Source organism: Schistocerca serialis, chromosome 9 (assembly GCF_023864345.2).
Source record: "Schistocerca serialis cubense isolate TAMUIC-IGC-003099 chromosome 9, iqSchSeri2.2, whole genome shotgun sequence".
Classification (NCBI taxonomy): Eukaryota; Metazoa; Arthropoda; class Insecta; order Orthoptera; family Acrididae; genus Schistocerca; species Schistocerca serialis.
The window spans coordinates 27,512,926-27,529,039 of NC_064646.1; positions in this window are offsets into that span (position 1 = coordinate 27,512,926).

The window sequence follows — 16,114 nt, forward strand, 5'->3', positions numbered from 1 at the left end:
GATCGCTCCACACACCATGATGCCGGGTCTTGGCCCTGTGTGCCTCGGTCGTATGCAGTCCTCATTGTGGCGCTCACCTGCACGGCGCCAAACACGCATACGACCATCATTGGCACCAAGGCAGAAGCGACTCTCATCGCTGAAGACGACACGTCTCCATTCGTCCCTCCATTCACGCCTGTCGCGACACCACTGGAGGCGGGCTGCACGATGTTGGGGCGTGAGCGGAAGACGGCCTAACGGTGTGCGGGACCGTAGCCCAGCTTCATGGAGACGGTTGCGAATGGTCCTCGCCGATACCCCAGGAGCAACAGTGTCCCTAATTTGCTGGGAAGTGGCGGTGCGGTCCCCTACGGCACTGCGTAGGATCCTACGGTCTTGGCGTGCATCCGTGCGTCGCTGCGGTCCGGTCCCAGGTCGACGGGCACGTGCACCTTCCGCCGACCACTAGCGACAACATCGATGTACTGTGGAGACCTCACGCCCCACGTGTTGAGCAATTCGGCGGTACGTCCACCCGGCCTCCCGCATGCCCACTATACGCCCTCGCTCAAAGTCCATCAACTGCACATACGGTTAACGTCCACGCTGTCGCGGCATGCTACCAGTGTTAAAGACTGCGATGGAGCTCCGTATGCCACGGCAAACTGGCTGACGCTGACGGCGGCGGTGCACAAATGCTGCGCAGCTAGCGCCATTCGACGGCCAACACCGCGGTTCCTGGTGTGTCCGCTGTGCCGTGCGTGTGATCATTGCTTGTACAGCCCTCTCGCAGTGTCCGGAGCAAGTATGGTGGGTCTGACACACCGGTGTCAATGTGTTCTTTTTTCCATTTCCAGGAGTGTATACACTGGGCGTTATCCAGTTTGCAAATCGACAAAGCGGTAAGGCATTTGGGCGTCGCGGCAGCATGATCGGTACACGTAGTCTGTCCTAAAAAAGGCGAGGCTGCACACAGCACTGTACTGTTGTAACTGTCGCCCGAGCGGCCGGCGTCTGATACATAGTTTGTACACGAAATGCAGAATACACGTCAGTATGATGAAATGCAGGAACTTTGCTCTCCTCGGTATCGTTTTCGACATGCATGTGTCGATGCACTCTCGCTGGAGAGGCAAAGCCTGAGTATGCAGTCCCATGTTGTACTGTCGAGTGGTGAAAGTGTTGAGGCGACGAAACTGCAGCAAACGTGTTGTGGAATCCAGGAGCTGGTGAAGCGACTAAATGTCCCATTGTAGGTGAGGTGTAGGAGCTTCGATATCCACGTGCTGCGCAGCAGGATACATGGCCAAGCGGAACGAATGAAGATCCAAACAAAGCCGGTGGTGCAGTAGGTGCGAAAATACTTGCACTACGAGGAAACGGCGCGTGACTTCTGTTGGTTTGTAGCCCAAGGAAACACACATATCTGTAAGATTCGGTATATTTCATTGCAGACAGCCACATTACAACAAATCATACAGCTAACTTAGCAAGCAAGATGACATGGACCCTTAGGTTACCAGGTCAAATAACATGTAATGGCGAAGATATGTCATTCATACTTGTCAACATCACAAAGATGCATTACTTCCGAAACAAATTCATAAGTGCCAAAGTACAAGCGTAATTTACGGATTTTGTGTGATTTATGTTTGAACATTAAATCATATACAGGGTCAGTCACCTAACGTTACCGCTGGATATATTTCGTAAACCACATCAAATACTGACGAACCGATCCCACAGACCGAACGTGAGGAGAGGGGCTAGTGTAATTGGTTAATACAAACCATAAAAAAATGCACGGAAGTATGTTTTTTAACACAAACATACGTATTATTAAAATGGAACCCCGTTAGTTTTGTTACCACATCTGAACATATAAACAAATACGTAATCAGTGCCGTTTGTTGCATTGTAAAATGTTAATTACATCCGGAGATATTGTAACCTAAAGTTGACGCTTGAAACCTCCGACGTTCAGTTGCGTATTGTAACAAACACGGGCCACGGTCGGCGAGCAGCATCTGCGGGGACATGTTTACGCTGACGACCGTGTTTACGAGTGTGGCTGTAGTGCGCTGTTGTGGTTTGGTCTAGCTGTCGCAGTGTCCGCATGTAGCGCTTGCTGCTATTGTTATTCTGCATTCGTCTCCGCACGCAGACCAACTGTAGTACACCGTGTTACCAGACGTCTGTGATAGTGAAGTGTTGTAGGAACTGTGACCATGGTGTATTCGAACTCTGAAAAGGCAGAGATGATACTCATCTAAGGCGAGTGTTGATGAAATGCAGCTGAAGCCTGCAGGGTGTATGCAGAATGGTACCCGGACAGAGAGCATCCAACGGGCCACACTTTGCAAAACATCTACCGCCAACTGTATGCAACAGGTATGGTCGTAGCACGCAAACGGCTCCGTAACAGGCCCGTCACAGGAGAAGCGGGTGCAATTGCTGTGTTAGCTGCTGTTGCCATGAACCCACACATGAGTACACGGGACATTGCAAGAGCCGGTGGACTGAGTCAAAGTAGTGTCATGCGCATACTGCATCGTCACCGCTTTCACCCGTTTCGTGTGTCGCTACATCAGCAATTACATGGTGATGACTTTAATCATCGCGTGCAATTCTGTCAATGGGCATTAACAGAGAATGCGTTGCAGTTCTACCTGTTTACCGATGAAGCGGGTTTCACAAACCACGGGACAGTGAATCTACGGAACATGCATTACTGGTCCGTGGACAATCCTCGCTGGCTCAGACAGGTAGAGCGACAGCGACCGCGGACTGTAAATGTATGGTGCAGAATCATTGGCGACCACCTCATTGGTCCTCACTTCATTGCAGGGGCCCAAACAGCTGCAACATACATCGTGTTTCTACAGAATGATCTGCCAACGTTGCTCGAAAATGTCCCACTGGAAACGCGTCGACGTACGTGGTATCAGCATGATGGTGCACCTGCACATTCCGCAATTAACACTAGGCTGACCCTCGACGGGCGTTTCATAGTACGTGGAGGACGCATAAATTGGCCAGCCTCTTATCCTGATCTTACACCTCTGGACTTGTTTCTGTGAGGTACGTTAAAGGAGAATGTGTACCATGATGTGCCTACAACCCCAGAGGATATGAAACAACGTATTGTGGCAGCCTGCGGCGACATTACACCACATGTACTGCGGCGTGTACGACATTCATTACGCCAGAGATTGCAATTGTGTGCAGCAAATGATGGCCACCACACTGAATGTCTATTGGCCTGACATGTCGGGACTCACTCTATTCCACCCCGTAATTGAAAACGGAAACCACGTGTGTACGTGTACCTCACCCCTCATGGTAATGTACATGTGAGTCAGTGAAAAAGACCAATAAAGAGGTGTTAGCATGTGGACGTAATGTGCTGTTTCAGTCTCTTCTGTACCTAAGGTCCATCACCGTTCCCTTTGGAATCCCTACGTAATTCGGTGCTCTCCGATACTCACGATCGAACAGCGGAGGAGTGGTACTCAAGCGTCAACTTTAGGTTACAATATCTCCGGATGTAATTAACATCTTACAATGCAACAAACGGCACTGATTACGTATTTGTTTATATGTTCAGATGTGCTAACAAAACTAACGGGGTTCCATTTAAAAAAAACGTAGGTTTGTGTTAAAAAATATACTTCCGTGCATTTTTTTTATGGTTTGTATTAACCAATTACACTAGCCCCTCTCCTCACGTTCGGTCTGTGGAATCGATTCATCAGTAATTGATGTGGTTTACGAAATATATCCAGCGGTAACGTTAGGTGACTCACCCTGTATTAGAGTACTTCAGTTACAAAAATATTTTTTGAAAATGTCTTTTATGTTACATACAAACATGACGTATTTATGTAGTGTTGACTGCTGTGATCTCTGACGGAGTTCATAATGATCTTCCGAAGATTTATATGAAGCTTACGTAAGTTAAGTATGTATTTGGTCTGATGAATCATTATCCATGCTTCAGGACCATGTGTTTAATTCGATGTTTGGTCAACAAAAGATAATCATCGCCATTAAAGATGTTCCCCAATGGATTTCCGTCTAGGCTCGTCATCACAATTCTTCCAATTTAAATTTGATTCATTGATAACACCAAAAACCCTTCAAGTTCCTCAATACGACTCCTGAACTTGCGAGATTTACAATATTTTCCTTCCATGCATAAGAAAATATTTTCTTATCCTCGTCAGTAATTGCACTGCAGTCTTGAAATGTCATGTCAATCATGCTGTAGTACAATATTTCTTCTTAATTTGTTCATTTCAGTTTGAGAAGGGTTCCCACCATTCCACTGCACGATTTCGCAAGTACTGATGTAGCTTGTTGTTTAGTGGATTGTATAACGCATCCGCTTAAGTACGCAGAATCTTGTAACGAATAAATACAAGAAAGTGGATAGTTTGAAGAAGCATAAGTTGTTGTGACACATCATCAGTATCTATACCCGGATCAGAATAACAATTTGATTGACAGTGAAGCATAGTTGAGCATGAAAGTAGGCGATGTTGTATTCTTGTGGCTTAACAAATTCACTTCCGTGTATAAAACGATACGGCGTTCCTATTATTTGTATATCTCAACAAAATCAACAGGAAGAGCATTGTTTTTACAATAATCAGAATAAATCACGTTCAGTTGTGATATTCTATACGTAACGTGTGTCAAAATGGATTTGAATCGTTTATGTACGTACAATAACTAACACCATTAACATAATATAAACTGCTTGCGTACTTACCAGTGAGTGTATTGTGAATGCAGTCTGTCACATTTGTACGGGGGAGCGTTGCTTAATAATGAGGTGATATTTATTGTGCAACTGTAGTACACAGCATTCCGTCAAAAATAAGAAATTCAAACACAAAAATAAAGACGAATTAAGGCAAAGGATAAATGCCACTTAGTTCAGAATCCCTTTCTTTCTTGTCACTGTCGTTATCTGAGCTACGGTCCGTGGACAAGCCACTGGAATTGCCCCAGGATTAATTATATTTTCTGCATTACTCTTCACAGTCACTTCACTGTCCACACTTCTTTAATTACCCTTCCTGTGTGGCGTACAACATTTCTCCAATTTCCTGGCGTTATTTGTGCCACTGCTCTCTCTAACAGTCTTTGAATTTTTGCCTCAGTGAATCTTTCGTTATTTGTAATTTTTAATTTGTGCTCAAATCATTTCGATGGCGTTAAAGAGGCCTTGGTGTGGTAGAGGGCTGAGACCCTGTGGCCATGTCCTTTAGCAACCTCAATCGCAATATACTGTTGAAACAGTGGCTTTTTTTTTCACAGTTTTCATGGGCTCCGCCTTATATAAATCAACCTTAATTTTCACGTTGTGGCGTTTAAACCATTCAACAATGTCGGCGTTTTTTCGTTCCCATCTTTGGACATCTATGTTTAATAACTGAATGGTATGGAGCATTAACCATTACAATGACAGACGGACGGCCGATTTAAGTTTTCCAGTAGTTATTCATTGAACCCTTCAGAAAACTGTCGTGGTTCATCTCCTCGTCGTAGTCGTTTGTTTTCCTCCATTTGTAAACGAGGAGGCAGTTAGGTACGAAGCCAGATACAGTTCCAGCATACCAAACAATAATTCTGGCGCACTTTCCTACTGGAACAGCAGAACTTCTACATATGCTATCATCAGTCCAGTCTTTCCTGACGGAATGATCGGCGTTGATCCAAGTTTCGTCCAGCGACACATCTTCAAACATAACTTTAACTATACTTCTTAAAAATCGACACCGGCACGTTACGATTTCGCCTCTCTCCTGTATAATTTTCCGTCCATTAATTTTTTACACCGAAAACCAAAAGCTCTGACTACCGTTAATAAAGACGTCGTGCTCCCACTGATGGCTCTGCCTCGCGAAGAGTAGGCCACAGGTTTTTTTTTTTATTGTTGGATGTTGTATTCTCTCTTAATATCCATATATTTGGCGACGCACAGTATCTTGATGGAAAGAGTCCAGGTTTGTTACATGTGGTTCTGTCGTCTTCTTTCTCGGTTTCCGCAGGTTGGATGAACCATGCTCTTCCCCTTCTGCGCAGTATCTCTACCCTACAAATTTTAATGACAGTCTTTTTCTGTATCTTTAAGGAGTCTGCAGTTGTTTAAACTACCATCATTAAAGGCAGCAGAGTTGCGCCACTCTCTCTCTCTTTCTCGAAATAATCTCGCATCGAACACATGTACTCACGAGTCAGACCATGCAAAACAGGAACTTTCCGTTTAGCAGCCACACTTTTTTGCATACTTCCACTACAATCTTCAGACATTCTGTAGCGCAAAATAAACTCGTCACCCGTAGAAACAAAACACACAACCGAAACGGGTTACACAACTGTTTACGTTACCGTCCGCGTGCGTCATGCACAACTGACCACAGTAGCTACTAACTGCAGTAGCAGAGAGATTTGGCAACGGTAAACGAAACAGGAGGCGCGGCCAACCGCGTTCTGTGATTGGCTGTTGCTGTGGTAGCAGCGTTGTGAACACCTACGCATCAATCACTTTGTCATTCTGGTCCGGGTATAACTTCCTGCACCTTAGGAAAAACTACTGTCTAATGAACCAATTACTTTTCAAGATCAGTTATCTACGAGTGTACAGCTGCAGTTAATGTACTTGGGACCGGCGTCGCGGCCACCGAAGCCTTCTCCAGCAACGAGCTTTCCATTTCGCACTGCTTTCACCCACATCTCTGCGAGTAGCTCTTCGGACCTTTCACTGCCACGTGCTCCTGGAAGTCCCTTTCAGAGCCATCCTGATAAGAAAGAAGCCTTCCTCGCAGGGATTTACCCACGTCGGCCCTCGCACACAGGCGACCGCCGGTGATCACGATGTTTCTCTTGCTCTCGTCTCATCTCTCTCTCTCTCTCTCCCTCTGCCCATCACTCACACTCACCTGCCCAACCAAGTCAAATCCACATACACACCCACACACGTACATAAATACATTTTCTCCATCAGAGGCTAATTCCGTTCACCTCCAGGCTCTTCTCCGTGTACGTAATGCGTCAGATGTCATAGTTTACGAATCGGGTTTATCCTCAAATATTATTTTCGCATCTCTTTAAGGGTTTTGCTTACATTCACGAAGTAGGAAAATAGTTAAAAATACAAGCACTGATTATACATTCCTAATCTGCTGAACGATTACGTGTTTCCATTCAAATAGCACAGTTTTAATCACGAATTATGCACTGTAATGTGAAATAAATTGGTCATAATGTACGTTTTGAGTACAGCACTGTACTGAAGTGAACTGTGAATAGCGGGAAAAATTTAAAAGAAGAGAATCGAAGCAGTCGAAATGTGATGCTACAGATAGATGCTGGAAATTAGGTCGACACAGATAAACTGCCTAGATGTCCTCTGTAGAACCGGGGTGTGTAGGAACAGAGCGAATGTTCCGAAATTTGGACGAGAAGCAAGGGGCAGAATGACAACACATGCTTTAAGACATCAATAAATGAATTCGCTGTGACTTGAGGGAGCTGTAGTGGCTCTGAGCACTATGGGACTCAACTTCTGAGGTCATTAGTCCCCTAGAACTTAGAACTAGTTAAACCTAACTAACCTAAGGACATCACAAACATCCATGACCGTAGCGGTCTTGCGGTTCCAGACTGCAGCGCCTTTAACCTCACGGCCACTTCGGCCGGCGAGGGAGCTGTAGAGAGTGTACAGTGTGAACTTTAATCAAACCTACATATTGCAGGGACTGGCTCCTGACCAAAAATGGAGAAAAAAGGGTCCTACCTACATGTCTCCGGAAAAGCATCACTGCCACGGTAGGTGGAGCTGACAAATGACATCTGACTACGTACCGTGTCTTCCTGTGTGTTGCAGGCTGTGTGAATGACGTAGCGTTCAGTACACAGCAAGACCCTCCGGTATTCATGCAGGAAACAAGGCGTGATGCCTTATGTCTACAGCCTATCAGATGGAAACAGTAGGGACTAAGCACTGCTATACAAAAACAAGTGTCCTCATGGACACCAACCACATCACAGAACATGTCAAATCATTTTTGGGAGTGTGTGTGATCAGTGGTCCTCTTAGACAGACGAACTTACACCAGATCTGTAGGACCGGGTTCTACAGGATATTGACGCGCACCCTAGCACAAGCTCCAGGCAAATGGTCCGCCAACATGGTGTAAGTCTAAGTACGATCATGCGTATCCCTCGTGACAACTGCTGGTATCACTATCACCTACAATCCCACGGAGGCCACTTTGAACAGCTGTTAGTGATGTGGGTGCGATGCAGTTGTGTACTGTGTTCCGGGACGGTTTGTTGTCAATGCACGCACATCGTCCATTTCCAGACACGTCTTCATGGGACTCTTTTGTCCTCGATTTCCAATCAGCAATACTTTACTGTAATTTATCTGTTTCACAATGTTCACCTTGTGTATATAGGGAAAGACAGGCTCGAGTACATCTAACAAGTAATACAATTGCTCTTCGAGTTGAAGACACTGGTGCTGGAGGGCTATTCTTAGCAGAATTCATCAAACTAGTCAGAGAACTGAGGACTCAGAAAAAAAATGCCCGCGCATTACAGTTATTTCCTTCTAGTTGGAAGTTAGCCTGATAAATCATCAGAACTACAAACTTTAGAGGCTTCCAGTTTGAAAAGTTGGACGTATTTTGTTCTTGTATAGTAATCTTTGAGGTAGATGTGCAAGAAACACATAATTCAGCGCTTCTGATCCTATTCTGATACGAAACGTACTGGCAGATTTAAACTTCGTGTCGGACCGAAAATCGGTGGTGGGACCTTTGCCTTTTCCTGCCAAGTCTTCTACTGACTGAGCTATCCAAGCACGAGTCATGACTTTTCCTCCGGCACACAATTTTATTCCGCCAGTAAGTGACAAATCAATACACTCTCCGTTGCAGAGCGAAATTTTATTCTGAATATTCAAACACATTTGACAACCAACAAGTCAGCAACAGCATACTGGTGCCATTGCAGTAACTAAAACAATTAAGATACATGGGAGTTAGAAAGTAATTCAATAGTCCTGAATTTGCGGAACGGAACTCTCTATTAGATCTCCAAAGAAGCTTTAGTTTTGTGACTGATATATCCAGTATTTATGCATGACTGTGAAAATATTAGCCATGTGCCTTTATAAGGTATCAAACCTTAATTTTGCTACAACCGAAAATGATGGAGTTGAGTATATTCTTCTAACGAATGTATTCACCGAAGTTTGGACAAAAGGAAGGGAAAACTGGCATTTCTGTTTGGACACAGACCAACACAATCCAACCGGTTATTTTGTACTATGTATGCAATACAAGCAATTTAACGTCGAATTTATTGCTTCTATAATTCCCAATGACTGTAACTAGTCTAAAAGATATGTATCCGATTTCATTAAATCACTGCTAATTTAACTGACATTTGTGTATGCTTGAAGTTTTAAGCTGAAAAATATATCAGCAGCTAACAACGTGTCCTGGACATGGTAGAAAGTATGTGGTGCATTTTCAACCGGAAATAAACGATATTAGGCCTGCTTGTACTGTCTGCTGGTTTACTGTGAGTAAATTAATTTTGGCACTAATTTATTTTGTTAAGTTTCCATTGACAGGAACGCTAAGCTGCAGCCTCAATATGTCACCAAAATAAGTAATAACTTCCCTGATACGTATGTCCACTTCATCCCAGACCATTTCAATGGGATTGCAATAGGAGCTTTGGGACGGCCAATGCAGTTTACTCAGTACTTTCTGTTTTTCCTGTGATGCCGACCGATGTCTTGGGTCATTATTTTCTGGTAAGGTAAGGCCTTTCCCTACTAGGCGCAATACACTTCGTATTGCATGATACTGAAGTATATGGTGGTACTGCCTGTGATTCATGCATCCTTCTATTTTCACAACGTCGCCAACTCTATCTCCGGCAAAACATCCCCAAACCATAACAGAACCTGTAGTGTTGACAGAAGACCCAACACTGTTTTTCTAGAGGAGGCCGAAATGCACGCGTTTAATTACACGCTGACTGGCGTGAGGTCTGGAACAGGACAATATCTTGAGAATTGTAAATAAAGTACGTAGATGATGTAATACTTAACTTTAATCCACAATTGTAGAACATCTCTTGTTGCGGTACATGCTTCATAATATTAATTATCAATTGAATGCGGCGCCTTGCTAGGTCGTAGCAAATGTAGCTGAAGGCTATGCTAACTATCGTCTCGGCAAATGAGAGCGTATCGGTCAGTGTAGCTTCGCTAGCAAAGTCGGCTGTACAACTGGGGCGAGTGCCAGTACGTCTCTCTAGACCTGCCGTGTGGTGGCGCTCGGTCTGCTATCACTGACAGTGGCGACACGCGGGTCCGACGTATACTAATGGACCGCGGCCGATTTAAAGGCTACCACTTAGCAAGTGTGATGTCTGGCGGTGACACCACAGAACCTCCACCGTGTTTAACTGTTGGTAGAACACGCTGCTTGGCAACCCTTTCCCCCACAAATCGGCGAGCAAATATTTTCCTTCTTGTTCCAAAAATCTCAAACCTCGATTCATCGGTGAATAACACCTTCGTCCACTCCTCCGAAGTCCAATTACGATGTTTTCTAGCCCATTTAAGTCTCCTCTGTTTATTTATGGTTCTTATAGGGGGTTTTCTTCCTATAACACATCCTTTCAAGCCGGCTTCAGCCAGTCTCCTTTTTACTGTTACAACAGATTCTGTTGTCGTGTTCATTTATACCTATTCTGCACGAATTTTGGGCTCTGTTTCTCTTGCTCGCAATGCTGATATATTTGTCGTCGCTTTTAGTTGTTTTACGAGGTCAGCCTGGTCGTGGTATGTCTTTATTGCTACCTGTTGTCTGCTGGCGGTGCAGTGTGTATTGCACTCACCCTCAGACACACTATACTGTTTCGCACTTTGGCAAATAGATAAACTTCCTTGGGTAAGTGCTACAATTGCAGCACGTTTTTCTATGGATATCTCCACTCGTGGAGCCATTCTAGCGATGTGCACACTTCAGTGTCACGAAGGAACAGACGTGCAGGAACCACATGTTGTGTACCGTAGCAATGCTTGCCGTTCGCTGCGGACATCACATCACTACAGGGAACAACACAGGTGTACCAAATGTGACGTCCGTGGACAAATAGGTATACAAATATATCAGACAGGTACATAACGTTTATTTACACAACACTGTTTGTTGGACTCTATTGTATCTCGATAACCACAAACAAAAATCATGACTTGTGTATAACTGTTGTACTATTCCTTTGCTTCGTCAACCGTATCCACGGTATTAGACCTTCTCTACAGAGAACTAGATGTCATTTATTGGGTATATTGAAAGTAATGAGCGGTAGTGTAGATAGTGACAAACGGCCAGTGAAGATTGTGATGAAAAATAAGAGGAGTACAGCTGCGAAATTTCCTGATGAAGTGAGTATAGAAACTCATGAGTCCTCTCAGCATCAAAATGACTCGAAGGGAACAGCATAACATTGGAACTGCAGGGCGAGTTGTAATTGCAAAATCACAGATGGGCCTAAATGGTACAAATATCCATAACAGGAAAACGTGAGGTCTAAGCTATAAAACCTGGGCTATCGAGTAATGGATGACAGTCTTTCGGTCGGATGAATCTTTGTTTCACACTGTATACAATTTCTGGCTGAGATTTACGTCCCAAGCCTGTAATGTGGACTGCTTTCTGCCAAGAGTGAGACATGGCTGGCATTCGTCGATGATTTCGGCCGCCATATTGCGGTATTCCCTTGGCCCCATGGCGGCTGTGCAGGGTCGCATTACTGCCAAGAATTATGTGTCAATTTCGGCTGATCAGATCCATTCCGTGGTACAGTGTTAGTTCCAAAAACGATGATGCTATGTTCCAAACGACAGGGTTCCGGTTCAAACAGTCCGCATAGTCAAGCTTTGTTTTTGTGGGCACGAGAATGAATTGTCGCGTCACCCCTGGCTACCACAGTCACCCTATCTCAATATTTTTGAGTCTTTGAGGCCCACTTTGGAGTGAAGGATACGTGATTGCTATTCATTTCCATCGTCAATACATGAACTTTCCACTATCTTGCAACTAGCGTGGTAGAAGATGACCTTGAAAACCATGAAAGATCTGTACTTATCTATTCCGACACCATTAGAAGCTGTTCTGAATGCAAAGGGTTTTCCTACATAGTATGAGGCACGGTAATGTATTTTTCGTGTTCCCGGAATATCGCACTGTGCGTGGAAAAGTTCATTAATCATTTGTTTCGATAAAAGTAAACAGAAGTGCAAAATTGCTAGTACTTCACTGTTATGAATTTTACTATAACTTGCCAAAATTTCTGCCTTGAGCTTTACATCGTTCTGACAGGTTTCTTAGATTAATTGAAACATAATAGAACAGAACACTCTAAAAGAGTATCCACAGCTTCTCAAGATCTGAGATAACACAGTAAACATCTGTAGCACAAGTAAAATCGGTGTGAGCTTTTAGCTGTGAATTTGTTTTAAAGCAATTGCCAGGACTGGCTGAGATGCATGTATCTTTTTCTTTCTGGCAACACTTCTGTCTGCACATAAACCAGAAGTCGAGCCCTTTGTAACTTGATTAATTAAATCTGATTCATACGTACAATACCTCTACTTATATTGTAATTAATCTCTGTCATAACCTGATTTCAAATGTTTTTACAGGTTTGTGACATTGAGCAACGAACGAAGTTTGGAATTGCTAATATGGCAATGGTATTGATCAACAGTCACTGCTGCAGCCTTGAATGCATATTGCATTCTCAGTAAAAAGAACCAGCATTTATTCTCGAATAATTGTACGAAGTCTTATAGCTTTGAAAATCATTGCCACGCAATGCAAATGCTGGTATTGAAACAGTGATTTTTCTTCCCGCTGTTACACATCACCCTGAAAACAATGAACAAACATTTAGTGATCACGTTGATTCCCGTATCTGCTACCATCATTAAAATAATTCCGCTTTCTCGTCTTTCTAGCCAGTTACAACAAATAACATTCAGCATTTAACTAAAGAGAAGGATGACTTAAATGTTGAGATAGCTAGTGGTCTTTTGAGTGTATCCCATAGTCTGTTTTATGTTTCATGTTCGACACATTGATGGAGATCAACGACCAAAAAAGAAATACTGGACCGATTCATGAAAAGGAAAACAAATAAAAAGAACGAGAACAAGTTACGAGAAGATAAATAAGAAGAGAATTGGTCTTCCGAAATTAAGAATACATCACTACTTAAGGCACGGGCAAATGATTTATTTTGCTTGCTATTAATGTGCTTGCAGAGTATGACATTGAGATATTCGTCTGTTAGCAGTAAAACAATTCTTAACTTCATATAAGATAATTTTTAACATTCAGTTACTTTTGGTTATGAGATGTCTGTTTTAATAGCATCTAATGTAATAGCGAGGTCACGCCACATTCTTGAACGCACTCGTGATTCAGATAATCAGAAAAGTTAAGCACTATAACCAAGCAGTTACTTTGCCAGGTCGTAAGTAATCGAAGAAACTTTTAACACTTTTACGAAAAGGATATGTTGCTAGTCAGCGTAAAATGACCCTCTGAGTTGCAGACAGGCACAACAAAAAACCTTTCGGTTGGAGCTGCCGGTGGTATCGCTCATATGTGCGTGACGTGTGCATGCTTTTGTGAATGTGTGTGTGTTTTCTTTGCGGAAGAAGGTTCTGGCCGAAAGCTACAACGTGTAACCGTCTTTTCGTTGTGTCTGCGTGCAATTCAGTGGGTCATCTTTACGGTGAGTAGCCATCTATCGTTTTCCTAATCTTGCTGATATTCCAACCTGCAGTTTCCTTCGTTCGCAATTCTTTTCTACATATACGCATATTTTGCTTACATCCTGTGTTAAGGTAAATTCATGAGGGAATACTAAAATGGCTACGGAAGAAAGTCGTACCAATGAACTTGACACAGAAGAAAGTGAATTCGCTAATGCAGAATTTGAAAATCCCCTTAATTCATAACGCGATATAGAACAGCGTTGTAAATCTGATATACATACTATAGTTGAAGATCATTTATATGAAATTGATGTACAACCACGTAATTCTTCTGGTAAGTAATTATTCAACCGAATAATGTTTCGTATGAAGTAAACGTTCCAGTGGTCGATATTCCTCGTTCAAATAATTAATCTGTCCCTTGATCCAATTATGCAACCGTTATGAAGTTTTCAGAAAATGCAAGTCAGTACAGAAAATCTTAATACTGAACAGCAAACGAACATTTACAAAACATCAGCCCAATTCAATAAAACAATCCAATTGCTTAAGAAGATTGACCACTAAATTTAACAATTTATCGTTGCAATGTAATACTTACAGGTGAATTTTCACAGGTAAAGATGGCTCATCGTGGTCTTCCGAAAGCCCACAAGCTATGCATTCTTTGACTAAGGAAGAGAAATAGTTAGAGGGACGGTATAAAAATCACAAAATAAATTTCATTCTTTTGTGTAAGTCGAGGGAGCTAAAGTACAAAAATAGTTTGATGATCAGTGCAAGCATATTGTTGATGACTTTTACAATTGTTTTCACACAAAGACGTAGACATTAATACAAAATTAGAACACGTGGTAAATGAACTGATGATAACGTCGATGTCCGAAAGAGAAAGTTTCGGTGAATCAACAGAGTGAGAATTCGTACAGCTAAAATTTAAACAAATAATTGCCAGAATGGAGTGACCAATTTACAGTGAAAATCACAACCATGAACAGGAATTGTCGGAGGTTAGAAAAGTAGTTTGAGCAGTCCTGCAGCACATTCCGCGATGTACTCTAACGGAATGAATAATGGTAACTTATCGCCGAACCATAAGTTGTACCAGTTACGAGTTTCACCTTTACTATCCTCTTTCGCACATGAAGGAAGTTTACTTAAGCACAGAAAGTTACGATTACTTTAACATGATAAACGTATTCGTCACCCAGTTCTGTTCGTAAAGCCTTTAAAAGGTGTGCTATTTCAATCCTGGAGTGAAAAGCAAAATACTCGCTCCAAAAAAGTTTGTATTCAGAGAGATGGCGCCCTTTAGCCAACTCGTATGGCAGAACCTTACCAAATACATGAACAATTTGAAAGAGCAATTTTATCTAGATTCTGAATAGGTTGATCCCTGAAAAGCTTAGAAAGTAGATAGTCAATCATGAACAATTTCGTGCTAAACAAGGTAGCCTTCAAAGAAATTTTGAGAAGTACTCAGACAAAACTCGCGACTGGGACGAGAGAATTACTCCCAGTTGTGAAGTCGAAGCTGCCTTCAGATATTCGTAAGAAAGTCATACATGTACCAGAAGGTAAGATAGCACATTTTATGTCTGTACTTGACTCCATAGACCTTATCTATGAAGACATAGAAGTCAGTCATAATTACAATCAAGGCCTAAATAGCGTGTCACAGACAAATCAGCCCTGCGTGCAGAATAACAGTCCAGCGCAGCTAAATGGCTATCGGGCTAACCAAGTGATGTCGTCACCTACATTACCCAGGCATGACACCCACTTACTGACCATTTCCCGGCGAAATATAAATAATGGTAGAAGAACTTAAAACAATCAATATCATCCTGGTTACCAGGGAAACAAGGGTGGGCAGTTTTATTGAAATAACAGTGGTTGCTGGAATTCACATAATGTAAAGCAGACTAGAGAAGATATGAATGACACCAACTGAATAATCAGATGAACCGCAGTCTGCCTTGCAACAAGGGTTACTACAACGACTTCATCAGTAATTGACCATGTGGTCACAAATATCGACAGGGAAAACTGTGATGTAGCTGTAAAAGATCTCGCCGCGCGGGATTAGCCGAGCGGTGTAGGGTGCTGCAGTCATGGACTGTGCCGCTGGTCCCGCTGGAGGTTCGAGTCCCCCCTCGGCCATGGGTGGGTGTGTTTGTCCTCAGGATAATTTAGGTTCAGTAGTGAGTAAGCTAAAGGACTGATGACCTTAGCAGTTAAGTCCCTTAAGATTTCACACACATTTTTATTTTTAAAGATCTCGGAATATCAGACCATCTCTGTGAA